The sequence below is a fragment of the Ambystoma mexicanum genome, chromosome 2q (assembly GCF_040938575.1).
Source record: "Ambystoma mexicanum isolate Mex_15411 chromosome 2q, UKY_AmexF1_1, whole genome shotgun sequence".
NCBI lineage: Eukaryota > Metazoa > Chordata > Amphibia > Caudata > Ambystomatidae > Ambystoma > Ambystoma mexicanum.
In genome coordinates, this window is record NC_090924.1 from 728,325,087 (window position 1) to 728,349,423 (window position 24,337).

Below are 24,337 nucleotides of genomic sequence, written 5' to 3' on the forward strand. Positions count from 1 at the left end.
GAGGCTCCTCAGTTACCTCCTGAATACCTAGAATTCCAAAATGTTTTCCGGAAGGATCAGGCTAACTCTCTACCTCCTCATAGGTCTTATGACTGCCAGATAGACCTGATACCTGGATCTACTCCTCCTTGTAGTAGAATTTATGCCCTCACCGAGCCTGAGAATCTTCACCTCCGACAATACCTGGATCAATACCTAGCAAATGGGTTTATTCGTCCTTCCAAGTCCCCTGCTTCCTCAGCTTTGTTCTTCGTTCCGAAAAAAGAAGGGGACCTTAGAACTTGTATAGATTATCGCGCCCTGAACCAGATCACCGTTAAGAATAGATATCCGTTACCTTTGATCCCTGAACTCCTGCACCAAGTCAGAAAAGCATGCATATATACAAAGCTGGATCTTAGAGGAGCCTACCACTTGGTACGAGTAAAAGAGGGCGATGAATGGAAGACGGCCTTCCGCACCAAGTATGGGCTATTTGAATATCAGGTCATGCCCTTCGGACTTTGCAATGCCCCGGCCGCCTTTCAATATTTTATGAACGGTGTCCTCAGAGAGCTCATAGATGTGTGTGTTGTTGTTTACATTGACGACATCCTCGTTTATTCTACATCGGAAACTGAACATCGGAAACACGTGAAAATGGTCCTCGAGAGATTGCGTCAACACAAACTTTTCGCTAAGTTGGAAAAATGTGTTTTCAACGTGACTGAAGTTGAATTCTTGGGATTCATATTATCACCTAGCGGAGTGCGTATGGATTCAAAGAAGGTCGATGCAATCCTCAAATGGCCATCGCCATCCTCCGTAAAAGGTGTTCAAAGCATGTTAGGCTTCGCTAACTTTTACCGCAGGTTTATCCCCGAATTCTCTCGAATAGTCCAGCCCATCACCGCCTTGTTAAAGAAAAACAAACGTTTTGAATGGTCTACCGAGGCGGAACAAGATTTCCAGAATTTGAAGACTAGATTTATCTCTGCACCGATCTTAAAACATCCTCGCCCAGAACTCCCCTACATCGTTGAAACTGATGCTTTGAGCCTTGCCATGGGGGCAGTTCTATCACAAAAGGACCCAGTAACGAATCAGTTGCATCCCGTGGCATTTTGGTCCCGCAAATTCTCGCCTCCTGAAATCAATTACACTATTACTGATAAGGAACTTCTAGCTATCAAGTCCGCCTTTAAGGCTTGGCAGCATTATCTTCTGGGGGCCCGACACACCGTTACTGTGATTAGAGATCACCGAAACCTGCAATATTTGAAAACCGCAAAAGCTCAATCCTCTAGGCAACTCCGTTGGGCACTATTCTTTGCCGAGTTTGACTTCATAATTACCTATCGACCTGGCACAAAAAACGGTAAAGCTGATGCCCTTTCTCAGAAGGGAGTGGAAGAACATTTGATCAATCCTAAACCTGTACCTATCATTCCCGAACAAAGAATTCTAGGTGTAATCGCCACACAATCCATAGAGGAAGTTAAGGATAAAGCCAGGCTACTGGTAACTCCAGCAGACATACAGAATTGGCATCTGCAGGGGAAGGACTTTAAGGTGAAGGACAACCTATTATATTTCCAAGAACGATCAAGTCTGGTTATCCACCAAATATCTACCTCTAAAAGGATCACGCACATTCAACCCAAGATACCTTGGTCCCTATTCCATCACTACCATAGTAAATCCAGTAGCGGTCAAGTTGGACTTGCCCCCTCACATGAAGATACATCCGGTCTTCCACGTCTCTCTATTAAAACCCGTGCAACCTCAAACCCGACTAACTACATCTCCAAAACCTATTCTAGTTGATGGAGAACTCGAGTTTGAAGTCAAAAGCATCCTGGATTCCAAGATCTCCAAATCTAAACTATTTTACCTGATTGACTGGAAAGGCTACGGTCCCCAAGAAAGATCCTGGGAACCTGCAGAATATGTCCACGCGCCTCGTCTAATCAAAAGATTTCATCGAACATTTCCCAACAAGCCCAAACCCCCGGAGAAGCCCGGTTTGGGAGGGGCCTTGAGGGGGGGTGCTGTCATGATCTCTGCTTCCAAAAGATCAGGACTTGCCCGACTCCCTTGGAAGCAGACCCATAACCCCGGTTCCGAGTGCCAGCCAGTCCCAATTGGGACCTTTTGGACCCTGTCCTGGCGCCAGTGGCACCCGGCTCATAAAGATGCCCAGTCACAGCGCTGGAAGCGCCGGGCTCATAATGCTTGGGTGGACTTACCTGCAGCAGACCATGCTGCTTACTTACCTGCCAGTTGAACGCCTGATCCTCTTCTGTTTGGGACTACTTTTCCTGTTGGGTGGGGCAGGAGCCACTCCCTAGGTTCAGAACACTGGAACTCTTCTGGAAAGCAGGAACTCTTTTCTTACCTAGGCGTGGCTGTGGAAGGAGACACCTAAGCACTACAGGAGGCTATTTAAACCACACCCGATGGATGAATCTTGCTTTGCGTTATTCTGCATTCTCTGCAGCAGAACGCTCATCGTGTCTTCTGCTTCTGATCCTGGGCCTAAGGGAACAAAGGCTTACCATCCTGGAATCCAGTCTTCAGCAGCACCTGTAAAGACAAAGAAAGAACAGGTTAGCACTACGGTCTTCAGTGGCAGTGCATCTCTTACCTGCTCCATCGGCTGCCACCAACGCCTCGCGCTGCATTCCGGCATCTGAAAGACAAAGGCTTACCTACTCTTCGCATGCTTCGGAGGTCTTTGCACTGCATTCCGGCTCTAAAAGACAAAAGCTTACCAGCTCTTCGCACGCTCCGGAGGCCTTCAGCGCTGCATCCCGCATCTGAAAGACAAAAAAAGGTGCGTTTAAAGACATTGGGCAACTTTATTACTCACGTGCCATTACTCCTTCCCACGCCGAATCCAGTGGGTATTCCAGCACCCTTCAGCTTCTCTAAAGCTCCGAACTTGTACCTGCAAGATAAAAGGGACAGTTAGTGCGCATCGTGAAGCAGGCTACAAGCGCTTACTTACGTGCTTCCAGGCACTTCTATTCCTCACGCGGGTTCGATCCTCAACTCTCATCAGCCCACCATCCGCCATCGCCAGAACCCTGCAAAACAAGAGATATCATTACAAAAGACTTTTAAGACATTTGAAGTGCCCAGAACTTACCGTTCGTGCAGTTAACGACGGACAGCAGTCCTCTGAGGTCAAGAGGCCTGCACCCTTATCCAGTGAAGAAACTGGTTACGGCACCCTGCCCCGAGGCAGATGGAGAGCCTGGCGTTCACTTACCTAAGACATCTTACTCTTCGAGTCAGACATACAGTGCACAGAGGTCCAGCCCAAAGAGCCAACCGTGTGTTACACATCACCTTTGAAGATACGGCATTCACCCAGTCAAGACCGGCGCCTCTGCGGGAATCAGGTGAGCGTTACACTCACCCTCTGAAAAACTGGCCTGTCGCCTTCTTCAAAGACAATACCAACTTTCCATCCATTCCAAGAAAAGGTCCCACATCAAGGCGCATATCTCTGGCACTTCCAACAACACATCTGAACTCTTTAAAAATCTGCAAGGAACTAGCCAAACCTTCAGCAGTCTCCAGCACACCTCTTCCCTCTCAGACCGTTTGCAATGCATTGGCCAGTCACTTCACTGCAAAAACTCAGGACATCCTGAGCACTCTCTCTTCCCTCTCCTCCTCCCCTCTTCCCATCCCATTTACACCTGTGGTCTCCCATCTTCCCTCTGCTCTTCTCTCCTCCTTCTCTCCTATCACATCTGACGAGGTGACTAGAGTTGTCCGCTCTATGAAGGTCTCCTCCAAACAGGTCTCCCCCTGTTCTTCCAGAATTATTAAGGATTCCCAGCTGCCAATCTGCTATCCAGTCCTGGTGTGCCTCCAAAGAGCTCTGCCTCAACACCAGCAAGACTGAGATCCTTCCCATTGGGACACCTGCTCACTCGATCTTTCCTTTACTCTGGCCTCTCTCTATGGACTATCCCCTTCTTTTTCATTTTTATTTGATGTGGATAAATAAAATCATCCTTTCAAATATATAGAATAAAAATAAGATCAATTACAATTCAGAACCAAATATTTAGCAAATTTTCAATACATAGATTAATCAAAACATTTGTATAAAACAATTATACAATTCAAATAATTACATAAACAACAGATTACCCAAAAACAGGATCATTGAATTTGGGAAAAATGGACTCAAGAAAGCAAATGATTGCCATCCGAAGCCAGAAACCTTGGATTCATCTTCAACTCCTCTCTTTCCTTCCTCCCCCACATCCAGGACCTGGCCAAGAAGGCCCACTTCCAACCCCACCTTCTCAAAGGATTCCCTCCTTTCCTCACTTTCCCCCAGAAGCTCAATGTCTCTAGAGCTCTGGTACTCTCTAGGCTGGACTACTGCAACAGCGTTTTCCTTAACCTACCCTCTTCCTCTCTATGTCCCCTCCAGAATATCCAGAATAAGGCTGTGAGATTTATCCTTGGCCTCAGGTCCAGGGACCGCATCTCTCCAGCCCTAAAATCTCTCCAGTGGCTACCGGTTGCTGCAAGGATCAAATTCAAATCCCTCGGCATCATCCATAAGGTTGTCTGGGATGGGGGCCACGCTATCTTCAACTGGCTCTCACCAAACACTCTCTCTCCACATCTTTACGATCCTCTGGCGCACACTCTCTGCATGTCAAGCGTTTCTCAAAATAGCGAGCTGGTGGCCGATGTTTTCTCGGCTAGCTCCCTCCTCTGGAACAGCCTCCTCTTCCTCTTCACCTTGAGCCGGATCGCCTCAAATTCTGGAAGCTCCTCAAGACTTTCCTTTTCACCTCCTCCTTCCCCCTCTTGTGCTAAACACCACAGTCACTGATTTTAATGACCATGGCCCGCATGTACCCTTCTGGGTCCTGCCCCCCCACGATTGCCTCCATCCTCCACCCACTCCCAGCACATGCCTCTGGGCGCCCACCGGCCTGTGCTGTCTCACAGGCCTGCACTAATTATTTGCAGCTGACCACTCTCGTCAAGTGATCTCTGCTAGGCACTTACAACTGCTTGCAACTTATCTCCTAGCACGTCCTCAGTGGAACAGTTAGCACTTGCCCCTTTTCCTGCCCCCTTCCCCTCCCTGCACTTGCACGTTCTGAATGCTCACAAAGCCTAGTAGGACCGCCTCTCTCCTCTCTTCATTGTTATATTTGCCTTTCTTTCCCAGGTTCCTCCCTGCTGCCCTGTGGCTGCTTTGAAACGCAATTTACTTGATGTATAAGCACCTTACAAATGCACAATAAATAAATAAATAAAACTAAGTAACCATACCCACTATTATCCTATTTTCTTCTCACAAAGAAACAAATACAGATTCCATACCCACTATCCTCAATTCTGCTACAATCATAAATACCATGTATACTTCAATTATACCAGTCCAACATATTACAAAACTATATACTCCCCTAAAGTACCTATAATTACTGTGAACTATGGATGTGTCCTGTGGGTAGATTCTTGCGGGCATGGCTGCAAGAATCTGGCCCTGGCCACAACCACCAAAATATAATTAAACCATATAACACATATGTACAATACACCTACAAATAACAAATAACAACACTCACCCAGAACCTCCCCATTCCCAATGATGTCTGTGGACAGTAAAGCGACCGTGGTCTCGGCAGCACCTGCAGTGCTTTTTTTACCTATTAAAACAGCTCTCAATGAACATTTTTCCACTCCCCCACCCTTTCCAGACCCTCTTTCAGCCACAAACGTACCCTAAATATATTTTCCATACTTTTTACTCACTGCAATGTCTACGGACAACGGCAGTGACCGTGGATCCATCATGGGGACCGTTTAATCAGCGTGTGTTTTTGGTGTCCATGGACATCGAGCCACCACCTGATTGGCACAGGGGTGTCCGCGGACTCCGAATCAGGAAATGAGTCTGCCGACCAGACCCAGATATCACTAATTTTATTTTACCTACCTTTGGGGTATTAAAAAAAAACTACTGGACAGATTTACACCAAATCTATAAAAGCACGCTTTCTGGGCCAAACCCCTGCTCCTAGTACATGTTTGGTGGAAATCCGTCCAGCGGTTTGGGTTGTAGTCATGAGCAACATTTTTTGTTTTAAATGTTATATTTATTTACATTTTTAATAGTTTCAACGTCCCGCTGGACGTACCCCCACAGATCCCTTTACTTGGTAAATATACATATTTCACAGAATAATTATAAATCACAAAATGTCAAGAACACGCAGGCATTGTGGACAGTATTGTAGATTAAAGTCACATTGAAGAAATTCAAGCATCTCTGACTCTATGAAAATTTTAACTGTTCACCTTGAATCCTCTAGATAGTCCATTCCAGTGCTCAAAGTTCCAAATTCTATAAAACCATTCTGTGATCGACGGTGGATCTATAGACTTCCTTTTTTGAGCAACACCCAATAAAGCGGCCAATTGTAGCATCACATATGTTATACATTTTTGCTTTGATTTACAGCGCATACTAGGCTCAAGGATCAACAGTAATTCCTACTTCAAGGAGCCAGGGTTCAATGAGCCAAACATTTGTTTCATTGATGCATCAATATACGCCCAGTATCCCGCTAATAACGGAAAATGCCACCAAACATGCCCCCAGTCTCCAGTTGCCCCACATTGTCTCCATCATTGATCCAACAAAGTAGATTTGATTTTATGGAGACGGGTAGGCGTATAGTGGCCTTGAGTTAACAATTTGTACCACAATTCCTGTATTTGTAAAGAGCGGCTGAGTTCAGGAATGTATTTCCACAATCCCTCCCATTCCCTATCCGTAATTTGTTCTCCCAATGTCAGTTGCCATCTTGTCTTATAATGTGGAGGAAGAATGGGAGACGACTCATTTGTTATTTTGTACAAATTCGCTATTAGGGCCTTATTACCAGAGTTCAAAGAAACACATTTTTAACAAGAGTGAGCTCCCTAGTTACCGCTTGCGATAGTGGTGGGGCCAGGATCCAGTGTCAGACCTGAAAATATCAAAATTGCTCCAAATCTACAAGACCAAAATCAAGTTTACACTGAGAGAATGATTTGAGTTCCCTACCGATAAACATATCGCATATTTTCCGACAGCCTGCTTGCTTCCATTTGGAAAAGGCCAGAGGATCACAGCCTGGACTAAAAGTAGGGTTAAATAATATGGGAGTGAATGGGGAGGGAATTGTCCTAATACTATACTTTTTGTCCGCAATATCCCATACCTCTTCTACCAAGTTCGTAATTTTACTCCTATGCAAGTTAGGGGGATGGTCTTTTTTAGAAAGCCACAGCGTTTCACCAATTTGTGGTCCCCTCAATGCCCATTCCATCTACATTCAGCATTTCTCACCATACCCGTCCCACCAATCCCTTATAATACAAAATTGTGCAGACTGGTAACATTTTTGCAATTTAGGTAGGCCCATTCCAGCTTTTTCGGTAGAGGTAGTCAGAACTTCATATGCCACTCTTGGAGGTCTATTACTCCAAACTGTTAGGAAGAATTCTCTGTTTAGGCTGAATTTCCTAACCTAGTGAGTCCCCCAGCAGCTTTGCTGGATTTTGTGGGGTTTATTTTTTCTCCTGCCAAGAGTGAGACTCTTTTATCCTCACTCTTGGGCATGACTTGAGAGTGTTCTCTGTGACTTGCTATATGCCTATGGGCTGGGGGGGTAATTTTCCCCATAGGCCATAATTGGTTTTTGAATGTGTGTTACACAGCACCCTCAGTGCAGTAGCACAGGGGTGTCTTAGAGACCCCCAAACATAGACTCCACACCCTGGGACTGACTACTGTCTCCCTGGGTCTGTAAAGTTACCATTGACTTTACTAGTCTTAACTTAGGAACTCAACCAGTACAAACCATCTTACTGTGGAAGTACTGGTAGGGGCAATTAGATTGCCCCTGGGTCTGTTGTCGAGGGGGTACAGTCCCGTCCCCCCTCGCCGAGTTCTGGCTGGTGGCAGTGGATACCACGGAAATATTCCACCGGAATATTTCCCAATGGGATTCCCCATTGGTTTTTGATGCACCACTTTTTGGTGCAATGTTAAAGATACCGCCGGTTTATTTATTTAATATAAATTCACCGGTTGGGATTTTTTGCCGGAACTCGCCGCCAAAATGGCGTCTAGGTTCACTTCAGTAACCCTGAACCCGAGTCGAGCCTTTGTTCCACTTTTGGCGTGCTTCTGCATAGAAGCCCTCCAAAGTGGTGCCATTCTGTCTGGGTACCACAGAGGGTGTGGGAGGGGGTTTAGGCACCCTGGACCGAGTTGCCTTGCCAGCTCAGGTCGCACTCTAGTGTGATTGGCCCAAGTGGTGAGCCACCCCGCTCACCACTTAGCATGTTTGAGTGACAGCTAGGTTGTATGAATGGGGGTTTGCTGCATAAAAGCAGGGTTTTTGGGACTGGTTCTTGAGAAGTCGCCACAGGACCTAAGAAGTCGAAGAGGGAGAAGCCGAGCCGACCTGCCAAGACGACACCACCGGTGAAGCCCTGCAGAATCGTCTCACCACTTTTCCCGACGACAGAGGAGATCTCCCGCCGGAGAGTCTTCTTCCCTTAACTGGTGGGGACAACCAGTTGCTGCCTTCTTTTCGCCGTCCTGAAGCACCTCGTGGCCGCCTGGCCTGTGCCAAGCACCCCGGTAACCGGGATACCACTTTTTACCTCAACCGCGAAAGAAGGGTAAAAATCCTTTGTGACCGGAGAACTCCACGGCTGGCCTCATCCCTGGTAGTGCAACGACCTGCAGCCTTCCTCCCCGTCGAGACCACCTCTTCCTCGGGACAACGCCGCGACTTGCACCCACTACCAGGAACGACTACCACCGCTGGAGGAATCTTTCCACTTCTAAAGGTACTGTGATCCGCCCGGCCTCCCTTGCCACCGATTGTACGGGGTAGATTTAGCCCTCGGCTCTCGAACCTGGGTAGGTCTGGGACACCCTAACTAAACTTTTCAGAACCATAGTAAAACCGTCTTCTACTCACCTGAAAAGACTTGTGACAGTGTGTGATCTTGGGCACATTCTCGCCTGGCTCCCTCTAACGCGGGCCCCGAACTAATTCCCCTTGTCCCACTATTGACTGTCTTGGCTAACCTTATGTGAAAAGTGTTTTACCTTGCTGCTCTCTTTATTTCTGCCTTTTCCCTCCCTTTTGGTAATACTTGTTGGAGTACCATCTAACGTTAAGCGCTCACCTCTGGTTGGAAATAAGTGGGGTTAACTTAGAATTGTCCAACAAATGATTAGGGATGTACATATGAGTAATAGTAACTGTGTTTGACTTTCTTATCTTTTCTAATGTGCTAGTGTAATTTATGAGTGTACCTTTAATAAATAAGTTTATACTTTTAGACCTGGCTCTGGTCAGTGTTTGCTTGTGCTATTGTACCTCTGTACCTATTATGTATCCTCTGTATATTGCCTAACTCTTCTTGAGGGAAGTCTGACTGCTCAGCCACAGCTACCACAGTGAATCTGTGCGGTGCAGACTGCTACCAAGTGGGTTTACTGCCAACACCTGTAGTCTTAAACCTTTTGCAGTGGTCCCAGAGGGAACTGCACAGGTTTCTGCCTAACACTGGTGTACAGCGGTGGGATCTGTATTGAGTATACACTTTAGAGTACTTTTGAGATACCTTAGTGCAACTAACCACAAAGCTTAAGCACAAGAAAGAAAAAGTCATTTTTAACCTGTCTACTATGGAAAGTTATAGTCAAGAGTCCCTTGCTGCAAAAACTGCTGATTGTCTAAGACTTCTCTGTAAGCATAAGAATCTCATGACTAAAGGAAAGAAAATAGAGCTAATAGAAAGGTTGTTAGAAAACCAAAGTCTGGAGGATGGTCCAGAGGAACCTATCACTCCAGCAAATGTAGAAAGCAGCAATGATCTTGATATGGAACAAAGTATTGATGATCTTGGGTCAGAACCAGAAGAGGAGGATGAAACTGTTGTAGATAGTCCCTCTAGGCCTCTGACTGCTCTACCAGCTGTACCTACTGGACCTTTGCCAGGTCCCACATTTAGCCCTCAATACTTTGAACTGGAGAAAATGAAACTTGAATTAGAGTACAAGAAACTTAATGCTCAAACTGACAAAGAACTAAGGCTAAGGGAAATGGAGCTCAAGTATGAGCTAGAAATGAAGAAATTGTCTGTTGAGAAAGCTTCACTCTCTGGCTCCTCTAGAAGTTCCAGTCCTAAAAGACCCCGGATGCCTAAGGAATTGATTGGTATGTATGAGCCTAAGTTGGATGTGTTGGATTGGTTGTCTATGTTTGAGTATAATCATGGGCTCCAGAACATCACAGGTAATGAGTTACTCACCTGGTTGTTCTCTAGGCTTCCCCCGGTTGCAACTGATGTGGTAATGGAGTTGGGGGAGGAGGATAGGAAAGAGTATGAGTGTGTGAAACTAGCTTTGATAGCTAGGTTTGGGAAGACCCCTTCCCAGTATCTTAAGAGGTTTAGGAGCCTCAAAAAGCATGATGGTACCCCTTGGGCTACCTGGGTGTGTGAAGGGTTGAAAAACTTAGAGGGATGGATTAAGGGTTACAAGGTGAACACTTATGAAGGGATGAGAAATCTTGTAATGATGGAGTCAATTTATGATGCCTGCTCTCCTGAGCTCAGACAGCACTTGGCTGATTCGCAGGAATTAGATCCTAGGAAGCTAGCTAAAGCTGCTGACTTGTGGGCTGCCAACAGGGCTACTCACAAGGAGTCTGGGGTAACTCAGAAGAAGGATGAGGGGAGACAGCCTAAGAAGGACTCCAAAGAGAATTCTGAAAATTCCTATCCCAAAGAGGGCCCCAAACAACAAAATAACCAGGGCAAGCCCCAAGGTAGGCCCCATCAGGCTAATGTACCTTCTGGCCACAAACCAGAGGGAGGTCAGAACAAGCCACCCTTTCAGAGAGCATTTGGACAATGCTACATCTGCCAGGCTACTGAAAATATCAAAGGGGATCCCAGATGCAAGGGTAAACCTGCAGGGGTCAGCACAGTCTCCTTAGCCTTCACTCCTGAGGATGAAGTACAGATGGCTAGTGCCCACTTTGAACTCTTTGCTGAAGAACCCTTGGGTCTTCAAGCAACTGTAAACTTAGAGCCTATGGATCTGGTTAGTAGCCAGAATAGGGAAATCTATAACTCTCTACCAGCAAACTCTAAAACGTATTATCTAGACAGTGTTCTCATCAATGGCCAGGACACCCCTGCCAGGAGAGACACTGGGGCTAGCAGAACAGTAGTGGATGAAAGCTTTTTCAGACCTGAGGATGTGGCTAAGGCACCCAAAGGTCCCACTAGAAATTCTGGAGGCCCTGTCCAAATGGTTCCTATTCTACCAGCCCTCATTCAGTGTAATAACATGACAGTGAGGATTCCTGTCAGTGTTCAGACTGAGGTACCTGGGAAAGTCCTGTTGGGGAATGACCTAAGAACTCTAAGAGTCGTGTCACATACCCCCAGGCCTCCCAGTATGGAGAAGCAGAACTTAACCAAATTGGCTAGAGAGGCTACCTTGAAGGACCCTTCTAAGCCTGTGGGACCCTCTACTGAGAACCCCACTACAAGCCCTGGTGTTAGTAAGTTGACCTCTAACCCAGGCACATTTCAGGATAGTATGCTAGGAACATGGGAGCCCCAACCAAACTCCACCATTGTTCCCCTAGTTTCAGAGTCTCTGACTCCCCCTGCTTCTGAGGAAGAGGGGGATAGACCAACTAGGCCCCTATCTGGACCTGAGGGAACTGGTAATTCTCAGTGCTGGTGGAAAACCAGAAAAGAAAAGTCTAAGGCCAAAAACCTTCAGACTGTTGGACCTTCTATAGAAGACCCCAACAAAAATCCTGATGCTAGGGGGGAATCTCCTAAAGTAGATAAGGTTAGATCTAAGAGGAAGGAGAAGCATGTACCTTACTTATCTCCAACCCCTCCACCCAAGAGGCCTAAGACCCAACCTGCTCCCCACAGAGAGGTGGTGAGGATCCTTGGAGGGCCCTCTAGATCTAAGGGTATCCTTTATAAGGACCCCTTGAAAAAGCCTAACCCAGGTTCAGGAGTTGTACCAACTTCTGAGGGACTAGTCAACCAGTACCCCTATAACATTAAAAAGACTGATGTTCCTCAAAGGGTTTGTAGGACTTATAGCTTACAAAGAAAAGCCTTTGGGTTAACCATTGAGCACAGGTCAGGGTGTCACCATCAAAATGCTGATGGACTCTCTAGGATGTATGTCATCGACTAGAGGTATGAGGTTCATCCAGGAGTGGATTAAATCCTCCTGTCCCTTAGTCTGGGGGGTGGGGGCGAGTGTTAGGAAGAATTCTCTGTTTAGGCTGAATTTCCTAACCTAGTGAGTCCCCCAGCAGCTTTGCTGGATTTTGTGGGGTTTATTTTTTCTCCTGCCAAGAGTGAGACTCTTTTATCCTCACTCTTGGGCATGACTTGAGAGTGTTCTCTGTGACTTGCTATATGCTTATGGGCTGGGGGGGTAATTTTCCCCATAGGCCATCATTGGTTTTTGAATGTGTGTTACACAGCACCCTCAGTGCAGTAGCACAGGGGTGTCTTAGAGACCCCCAAACATAGACTCCACACCCTGGGACTGACTACTGTCTCCCTGGGTCTGTAAAGTTACCATTGACTTTACTAGTCTTAACTTAGGAACTCAACCAGTACAAACCATCTTACTGTGGAAGTACTGCTAGGGGCAATTAGATTGCCCCTGGGTCCGTTGTCGAGGGGGTACTGTCCCGTCCCCCCTCGCTGAGTTCTGGCTGGTGGCAGTGGATACCACGGAAATATTCCACCGGAATATTTCCCAATGGGATTTCCCATTGGTTTTTGATGCACCACTTTTTGGTGCAATGTTAAAGATACCGCCGGTTTATTTATTTAATATAAATTCACCGGTTGGGATTTTTTGCCGGAACTCGCCGCCAAAATGGCGTCTAGGTTCACTTCAGTAACCTTGAACCCGAGTCGAGCCTTTGTTCCACTTTTGGCGGGCTTCTGCATAGAAGCCCTCCAAAGTGGTGCCATTCTGTCTGGGTACCACAGGGGGTGTGGGAGGGGGTTTAGGCACCCTGGACCGAGTTGCCTTGCCAACGCAGGTTGCACTCTAGTGTGATTGGCCCAAGTGGTGAGCCACCCCGCTCACCACTTAGCATGTTTGAGTGACAGCTAGGCTGTATGAATGGGGGTTTGCTGCATAAAAGCAGGGTTTTTGGGACTGGTTCTTGAGAAGTCGCCACAGGACCTAAGAAGCCGAAGAGGGAGAAGCCGAGCCGACCTGCCAAGACGACACCACCGGTGAAGCCCTGCAGAATCGTCTCACCACTTTTCCCGACGACAGAGGAGATCTCCCGCCGGAGAGTCTTCTTCCCTTAACTGGTGGGGACAACCAGTTGCTGCCTTCTTTTCGCCGTCCCGAAGCACCTCGTGGCCGCCTGGCCTGTGCCAAGCACCCCGGTAACCGGGATACCACTTTTTACCTCAACCGCGAAAGAAGGGTAAAAATCCTTTGTGACCGGAGAACTCCACGGCTGGCCTCATCCCTGGTAGTGCAACGACCTGCAGCCTTCCTCCCCGTCGAGACCACCTCTTCCTCCGGACAACGCCGCGACTTGCACCCACTACCAGGAACGACTACCACCGCTGGAGGAATCTTTCCACTTCTAAAGGTACTGTGATCCGCCCGGCCTCCCTTGCCACCGATTGTACGGGGTAGATTTAGCCCTCGGCTCTCGAACCTGGGTAGGTCTGGGACACCCTAACTAAACTTTTCAGAACCATAGTAAAACCGTCTTCTACTCACCTGCAAAGACTTGTGACAGTGTGTGATCTTGGGCACATTCTCGCCTGGCTCCCTCTAACGCGGGCCCCAAACTAATTCCCCTTGTCCCACTATTGACTGTCTTAGCTAACCTAATGTGAAAAGTGTTTTACCTTGCTGCTCTCTTTATTTCTGCCTTTTCCCTCCCTTTTGGTAATACTTGTTGGAGTACCATCTAACATTAAGCGCTCACCTCTGGTTGGAAATAAGTGGGGTTAACTTAGAATTGTCCAACAAATGATTAGGGATGTACATATGAGTAATAGTAACTGTGTTTGACTTTCTTAGCTTTTCTAATGTGCTAGTGTAATTTATGAGTGTACCTTTAATAAATAAGTTTATACTTTTACACCTAGCTCTGGTCAGTGTTTGCTTGTGCTATTGTACCTCTGTACCTATTATGTATCCTCTGTATACTGCCTAACTCTTCTTGAGGGAAGTCTGACTGCTCAGCCACAGCTACCACAGTGAATCTGTGCGGTGCAGACTGCTACCAAGTGGGTTTACTGCCAACACCTGTAGTCTTAAACCTTTTGCAGTGGTCCCAGAGGGAACTGCACAGGTTTCTGCCTAACACAAACATAAGCAGAGATCTTTTTGTGCAAAGATTTAAAGCATTTGGCAGGGATTCGAAATGGAAGTGCCTGAAAAAAATACAAAATCTTAGGAAGGATAGTCATCTTTACAACAGTCATCCGACCAAGCCAGGAAATTGATAAGGGACCCCATTGTCCAAGCTGTGTCGCAATCAATGTCAGTAGCAAAGGAAAATTAGTTTCATCGAGGGGCTTATTACTACCCAGAATAGTTTAAACTGCCCAAGTGCCCAGCCAAACTGAGTTTGAGTGTGAAGAAAGGACACAGCGGCCTGAGGGAAAGATACATTTTAAATTTCTGATTTCGCTAAGTTAATTTTCAGGCCTGTAACCATACCGTACATCCCCAGTTTGCGTTCAATCACAGGTAGTGATTTAGCTGATTCCAAAATAGCTAACAGCATATCATCAGTGTAGGCCATGATTTTATGCTCAAACCCACCAAATTGTATACCTAGTATGTCTGGCCATTGATGAACCCTTGCTAGAAAAAGCTTGAGGCCTATAGCATATAACAAAGGTGACATGGGACAGCCCTGTTTTGTCCCTCTCTTAAGGGATATAGGAGGGGATAGTTGTCCGTTAATGAGTAAACGTGCCACCAGGGATTTATAGTTTACTTTAATTCTTGCTATAAACCGAGGGCCAAAGCCCATCTTTACCATTGTCTGTAAAAGAAACGACCACTCGACACAGTCAAAAGCCTTTTCGGCATCTAATGACAATTGTATTGCAGGGATCTGTTTCTTCTCCACTATTTCCAGTATATGGCATGTATGCCGAATATTATCATGAGTCTGGCAGTATTTTATGAAACCGGATTGATCCGGGTGCATTTTAGAGGGAAGCAAGTCCTCTAACCTATTGCAAGTATTTTACAGTAAATGTTTGCATCGATGTTAATAAAAGCGATGGGATGGTAGGATCCGCAACTACCTGTGTCCTTACCAAGTTTTGGGAACAATATAATCTTTGCTTCCTCCATGGTGGATGAGATACATCCTGAGCTAGGAAAAGAATTGTATAACAACGTTAGGTTTCGGAACGAGCACTTGTCTGAATGCTTTATAAAAGGGGGCAGAAAAGCCATCTGGTCCTGGAGATTTGTTTAGTGTTTGCAAATTTATAACTCTCATAACTTCCTCAGGGGTAATATCCTGTTCAAGAATTCCCCGTTCTATTATCGAAATCTGGGGGAGATTAACTGTTTGTAAAAATAAAGCCTGAGATTGTTCCATTGGATCATCAGAGCTATAAAGTTTTGAGTAGAATGTATGAAAGTGATATTATTTGAGGAGTTTCTGTGACATTGACCCCATCTGGTGTTTTTAACGAGTGAACAGTTTGCAAAGCAGTTTATTGGTATAGGTGTCTCGCCAATTAGTTATCAGCCCTGTTTTCCTTAACATAATACACCTGGCGCAGATACAGCAACGCTTTCTCTGCCTTTTTCGTTTGAAACAGATTTAATTTTACTTTTGCATTCTATAAGCTTTTAAAATGGCAGGGTCTGTGCTTGTTTCCACTTCCTCATTATTTGCTGTAGTTCAGCTTCCAATATAGACTCTAAAGCTAATCTTTGTATTCCTGGGAGGATAGCTCAGTGGCAATGTGCTCGCCTTGGAAGCACGACGACATGAAGCAACACAGGTTCGATCCCCGGGTCGTTCTTAGAAACCTCTGGGTATTTAAGCCTGTTATAAATACGCAACTAAGACAAAAAAAACAATTACGCAACAAACAAACAATTCCTGTAACAGTGCCTCGATGCCCATGGGCTGTGTGAGCGCTTTAAAAATGCAAAATAAATACATTTATATGCCACTTCTGCAATAAGGGACCCAACAAATTGAGGCTTTGAACGCATCCCATGTGGTGTTTATAGAGATATCTGGTGTCATTAAAATCAAACAATTCCTTTATTTTACCCTCAATTTTCCCCCTTAACACTGTATCCTGGAATATTTGGGAAGTGAATTGCCAGGTCCGGACCCTTTGAACCATCCCAGCGATATCTATCATAATGGTCATGGGTGCATGATTCGAAAGCGTAATCGGGTGACAAGTTATTGAGGTGACCCTGCCTAACAGAGTCTTGGAGACCCAAACATAATCAACATGGGAGAAAGAACAGTGCACATGCGAATACAACGTGAATCCCTTTGTCTCCCCCATTAAATCTGGCCAAACATCTACCAGTGTTAAATTGCCACATTTTTGTCTTAACAGTCTAGAGGGTACAGAATGCATCGATGTGGTAATTGCACTGCGATTCTGAATGGGGTCCCAAGCTATGTTAAGGTCTCCCAGCAGTATTATTTCCCCTTCACTAAACAGTTCTAATTGAGTAATGGTAGATTTCAAGAAGGCATCCTGGCCCTTATTGGGAGCATAAACAGAAGCCACGTTAGCCTTTTAGGGCCCATTCCCAAAACAGTGAAGACATATTGTGTCTCTTTTTGAACATATGTTCGTAACACCTTACAATGTAGACCAGGTTTCAGAGCAATCAGGACCCCTGCCACTTTATCCCCAGCATTGGCTTGCAGTACAACCGGGAACAGACAAAGACGCAGTTCATGCTTCTCTGATAAACATATATGCGTCTCTTGGAGTGCCACCAAATCCGGTTGGTGACGCCCCAGATGAGCATCTAATTTCCTGCACTTCGCTGGTGTGTTCAGGCCTCTTATATTTAAAGTCAAACATTTTAACTGTCCCATTCTACTAAAACAATTGTGATCACCTTATGCTCTATGTGTTCCGACACTTTTGTTATCCAAATATACCATGCATACCCTCCCCATCCAGCGGGGACCACCCCATTAATCAACCTCCAACCCCACTTTGCCCAAAACAAAACCTGAACAGAGTCCCCTGGTGTGTATCTAACATATTCCGGGGCAACTGGCCCCAGCATTGAACCCACTATAACCCCAGGACAACGTGCTGGGTATCCTAGTACCCCATCTGTTACCTGAACAGATACGATTCCAAAATGTTCGGCAACAGCTCCTCTGCGATGATTAATGATGAAAAAGACCTGCATTAATTCCTGACTTCTCTGCTAGTTTTGCTTTATTCTGAGGGTTTAGGCGTTGGGCCTCTAAGACAGGCCTTCCATTGCTCCTTCTGCTGCATTTTCTGTTTTCACCCCCAGCGTGAAACTGTTGACCACTCCCATGGTTTATGTTTTCGGGACAAATGTCCAGAGTCAGATACAGTTGTGCATTCCCATCCTCATCTTCAATTTGTAGCAATGCAAGACCTGCTTCTCAAGAAGTGACCCTACGCTGTGTGCCTTCAAATAGGAAAAGAATACCGAAGGGAAAGGTCCATTTGTACTTGATCCCGCAATCACCTTGTGCCCTGACCACTGGTTGCATTTCTCGCCTTTTCTGTAATGTGATGTGAGAGAGGTCCTGGAAAAGTTGAATTTCTGTCCATTATAAATGATCAAACTTTGTTGCTGGGCCGTCTGCAGTATTTGTTCTTTTTGTTGATACGAGGAGCAAGCTGCCAGGATGTCCCGTGGGTGATTTCCAGGGTTGCTCCTCTTCGGTCCAGTGCGGTGTAAGCACTCGAAGGATATTACAGGAGACTCTTCCCCTGGCAATAAATCGATAAAAATATGGGTCACTGCTTCTTTTAGCAGAGAGTCCGGTACTGATTCTGGTGGGTTTCTCACCCGGATATTTGACCACCTAGACCGGTTTTCTAAATCTTTACATTGCAGTTCGATGTTTTGTGTCAACCTGGCGAGTTCATCCGCTATGTCCGTTTTTTTGCTTCCCGGTGAAACTTCAGTAATAGCATTTTCGTTGACTGCTACTCGCTCACCAAGAGTTGAAATGTTTTTGCGAAAATCTGAGAGTGACTGCTTTATTTCCATGGTAAAGGAAGTAAACTGCTGTTGGAAAGAAGCGGAAAATGTATCGTGGAATTGTTGAAGGCTTGCCGCGAAATCTTCCTTAGCCGCTGCCATTACCATTTCCGGAACGTTTAGATCTTCAGATAGAGAAGGGTGCACTGCTGCCAGTGCAGAAGCTATCTCCAAGACAGCTGCCCCCCAGAGTCTCTGAGGCTGGTTATGTTTTGCAAGAGCGTCCTTAGAAGGCTGTTGTTGGGTTCATTTGTTCTTACCCCTCGGCATATGACTAATTGTCCACCCGCGCTATGAGCCGATGAACAAATAAGGCAGTTGCAGATGTGCTAATAATGTAGGGGGAATCCCGGTTTGCATTAATCAAATGTCTCTTGTAGTGCAAACTCTATCTATTCCCGGGGCAGGATACAATATTAGTATAATTGAGATAGAGCTATTGTGACAGGTTAAGCATCCTAGGGTGGCATGATACAACAGTCCTTGAAAGTAAAACTATTTTATTATATTCAAACAATTTTAAAATGGTATTAAATCAAACTCCAATTAGTTACAAACATATAGTTATTATACATTAGGTGTTCTTATTTACATAGATAAGCTCTATAGGAATTTCACAAAGCCTAAAATTGGCGTTATTAAAGAACAAAATGAGTGTGGCAAACACAATATCAGTGCACAACAAAGGTCATGTTGTTATCGTATACTATTAATTGGGCCTCTGTAAGAATACCGCGGACATGATCTCGACATGTTTCTGTTCATTAGGTGTTTAATATTGAACATTCTTCAGGAGAAGTAGTCCCAATCTATTCCTATTCAGCAGATCTGGATAGTGTGAAGTGTTAAAATGGGCTAAACCTGTCAAGTTAAAAGAAAAAGGGAGTAGAGTGAGCTAAGATAACTTACATTCTCTCGATAGTTCTATTAATGAACTAAGAACCTATAATCACGGTTGATTACCTAGGCTGGTTCTTGTCTGGGCAAACAACTTACGTGGTCCTATGTTGCGGGCTCCAAGAAAAGCATACAAATAACCTTTCAGATGCATTTTTAGTACTACCGTGCTATCACCATAAAGTTGCAGGGAAATAGTCACTGAAAATCCTCCTGATAGGGTAAACCACCCACCTGCTGTTGGGATGTATCGTTCTTGAGTCGTAGCTTTGTTTGGGATATCCTATGGTTGTAGTCTTGTGAAGGGACACTGGAGCACCATCCCGAGCAAGACATAGCGCAACAACACCGTAATGAGGTTTATGAAGTGGAACCTACTCATTCCACACTTAATCCAAGTTTAAGGTAACAGACCTCCTAACTTTGTGCCTTTACTTTCCTTAACCTCCTTAATACTGGATAATCCACCCACTGCCATGAAGCAAGCTTTTGATCTACATGGCCCCCTTTTTTATTGTCCCCTCAGAGCGACCTAACTAATACAGTTCCTACTCTAAGGAGCAATGCGACAGGCTGTTTGAGGGGACCACAAGACACCCCGACCCTGTTGGAAGGTAATACAGAGGATATGTACTCCTGAGAATACATTTCTTACCAATGAACTTGTAATATTCTATCATGGGCATACTTACTATACTTACTGCCCCACCCCCCAGGTATCACTACAGGTTTTTCAAACATTTGAGGTATCCTTTCACAAGACTACAACCATGGAATATCCTAAACAAAGCTACAAGGTGGGTGGTTTACCCTATCAGGAGGATTTTCAGTGACTATTTCCCTGCAACTTTATAGTGAAAAATGCATCTGAAAGGCTATTTGTATGCTTTTATTTCATCCTGCAACATAGGACCACCTAAGCCATCCTACAACAACTGAATACAGAAATTGTTCATCCACATAAGAACCATCCTAGGTAATCAACCGTGGTTATAGGTTCTTAGTTCATTAATAGAACTATCGAGAGAATGTAAGTCACCTTAGCTCTTTTTAGTCCCTTTTTCTTTTAACTTTACAGGTTTAGCTCATTTTTACACTCCACACTGCCCAAATCTGCTGAATAGGAATAGATTGGGACTACCTCTCCTGAAGAATGTTCAATATTTAACACCTAAAGAACAGAAACATGTCGAGATCATGACCCCTGTATTCTCACAGAGGCCCAATTAATAGTATACGATAATAACGTGACCTTTGTTGTGCATTGATATTGCGTTTGCCACACTCATTTTGTTCTTTAACAATGCCAATTTTAGGCTTTGTGAAATTCCTATGGATCTTATCTATGTAAATAAGAGCACCTAATGTGTATTAACTATATGTTTGTAACCAATTGGAGTTTAATTTAATACCATTTTAAAATTGTTTGAATATAAGAAAATTGTTTTACTTTCAAGGACTGTTGTATCACACCACCTTTGGACGCTTAACATGTCACAATAGCTCTGTCTCAATTATACTAATATAGTTGCATGTGTGCATCAGAAGAGTAAAATGGAGGTGTGTATCCACTGCTGCATATAGCAAGATATAAGATTAGTCCATAGGGAATTGCAAGACAACACAGTCTGGTTTGACCCAGCACAACATTTGTTATCTGGACCACGTGACTATGCAGAAGGGCTAGACAAGCCCCCCTGTGATTTTCCACCAGCCCCCATCCAAATGGCTCACATTGATATCTATACAAACAAACAGCCCTGACGTACAGCTGCGGCCAAGCTGTCACTGGTGCACACTATTCCCAGCTATATCCACTCACTGTGCTTTCCCAGTGGTCTCGATCACCACATTTCGCAAACTTCCAGATTCACTTGTCTGGAATGCTCCAGGCGTGCTGCACATGTGCCTCGCCCAGTCCATGTCATGGGTTTATCCCGCTGCATATACACCTGCTGGGATGCAGCGCCACTTGTCGGAGCCTTGACCTACAATTCCAAAAGCCAGTTCCCAAAGAGTTGCGCCCGCACAAAGTCACTAATCCACCCTGGCTTAAATAGACCCGAACTTTGTCTGATGCCGTGATGCTAAAAAAGAGGGATATTAGAGCAGCGGATGCCCACAGCCACACCCAGTCCATGTCGCGGATCCTCCAGTAACAGCTGACAATCCTGGCAGATTTAGTGATGCAACCAGCTGTTCATGAATTCTGCTTCCTTGAAAGAATGCTTAGGAACCCATGTGCAGCATCCCAGAATCAGCATAAGCATGTGAATGCAGGCTGCAATGATAATGATTAAGGAGAGAGTCACAAACAAGTCCTATGTTGTTTCTATTGTGTCTATGAGGATTTAAAAAATGTGGGGACCGCCCTATAACTTTACCCCCCATGAGGAAACCACGCCAAACATTGCAGAATCATTCCGGGGTGGCAATATACTAAGTTTGGTGAGGATTCACCCAGGAGGGCAAAGTTATAAACCAACCAAAATGTGCTCTTTCTACCACAGGCCCTGTAATATATTATGCCTATGTGCTAGCGCAAAGCATAGTAAAGGTTAAGACAAGGTCTCTTTGGCATTTCAGAAAATCACTTTCCTTAATAACTTCTGAATCCTTGCATGAAAATAATCATATTTCTACAAAACGGCTTCATAGTTTAAATAATGTTTGCTTTGATCGCATTTTCAACAGCTTTTAACATGGGATTTTCCATGAGGAAAACATTTTATTCCTGCCTAAATACCTAAAAATTGGTCAGCTCGATTTCCTTATATTTTGCAGGGACCTAGATTGTATCACGAACAGGTGCACTGAAGAAACATTTTGAAAATCGGCCTGGCCAATTGTGAGATATTAATATTTGAAATGTATCTCTATATGCCGCATGTGCAGAATGAATGCACCTTTTTCATATGAACTGTAAACAGTATGTATGGAATAAATGTACAATATCATACTAACTGTGCACAGAGCGTATGGAATAAATGTATCCTTTCAACACGAGTTGTCCTCAGAGCATATGAGTTTTGCAATACGTACATTACACAATTAACATCTCCTAAAAACTCACATTAAAGGCAAGTATCAGCTGACTTTAATGTGAGTTTTAAGGTGATGCAATAAATGCACAGTTTCAATACAAATAGTGCACCGAACAAATTAATTGAATTTGATGTCAGTTTTAAGGTGATGGAATACTTGTATACTTTTAACTGTACACATAGCATGCACCTTTGACACATGCTCCTACAACACACACCGTTACGACACACACTTTAATGACACACACTCCCATAAAAAGCAATCCTACAACCCACACTTCTATCATACATGTGATGACACACTCACCTACTACACATGCGCCTACTGCACATAACATGTGGACGTACAACGCGTGCTTTCACATGCACCTACAACGCATGCCCCCACGACACAAGCTCCTGCCACAAACACTCTTACAACACACACGCTTATGACACAATCCTAGAACATGTACTCCTACAACACATAGGGGGTCATTACGAGTACGGCGGTAAGGGGTTAACAGCACCAGTAAGGATGGTGGTGCCGTTAACCACTTACCGCCGCATTACAAGGTTCCCTCACGGGACCCACTCAGAACGTCTGGTCAGACCAGACGTCCTTTGCAGGTCCCGCAAGGGGACCAGGGAGCTTATAATGGGCCTGTTATTAACAGGCCCGTTATTAGCTTCCTCCCCATTCCTATTGAGCCCTATGGGGGCTCGAATGGGAATGGTGATGGGTATTTTGAATGGGGATTTACCGGGTCCTCCAAGGTTGGATTGACCCGGTAAGTCCCCATCGAAAAGCACCCGAATCCGGACACGAGTTTGGAGGCAGCCATGGTGCTAATAGCACCATGGCTGCCTCCAAACTCGTAATGACCCCCATGGTCTTAGGATAGACGCTCTTACAACACAAACTTTTACCACAAAGCACTTTCAAAATGCATTGCAATGACATAGGCAGAGTATATGAGATTCACAGTTGATACATTACAAAAAATAACATCTACTAAACACTCACATCAGCAGCACGTCACAGGTGACTTGATGACAGTTTTAAGTTGATGGAAGAAATATACACTTTCAATACGCACTGTACACACAGTGTATGCGTTTTAAAATACATACATTACACAATGGGAATTGAACTTTTAATTTAAAGTGAAGGGCTTTAGATCAAAATATTCAGTATATGATTGGTTTCATTGATGAAATTCCATTTTTGTATTATGAATTTCAACTTTTATGTATCAATGATTTAAAACGGTTTAAAAATGTATGTATAAATTATAAACACTTAATTGAAAATATTACACAATTAACATCTCCTAAAAACTCACATTAAGGGCAAATCACAGCTGACTTTGATGTCAGTTTTAAGGTAATGGAATAAATGTACACTTTTCATACGAACTGTACACAGCGTACACCTTTGTAACATGCACCTATGACACATACTCCCACAACGCATTCTCCTACAACCCATGCTCCTACAACATCACTCTTCTACCACACACACCCTTATGACACACAAACAGCCACTCTTACAACACACACTCTAATGACACACACTCTAATGACACACACTCCTATGACACATGCTCCTACGACACATGCTCTTACGATATGTGCTAATATAACATGCACTCCTACAACACACACTCCTACCATACATGTTTCTATGACACTCTCACCTACTACACATGCAACTATGGCACATGCACCTAGCACAAATGATCTTAAAACACACACTCTTATGATACACTTACCACAAACACACTCTAATGACACACACTCCTACGACATGTGCTCCTACAACACATGCTCCTATAATACACTACTATACACACATCTAATACAAAATAACATGTGGGCGTGCAGCATTTAATCTTACAACGCATGCTCCAACCAAACACACTTTTACGGCACACACTCTTACGACACACATTCTTACTATGCACACTTACCACACATTATTATGACACACACTCCTACAACACATGCTCCTAGTACACACACGCTCCCCTACAACACATGCTCCTATGACACACACTTTTACAAC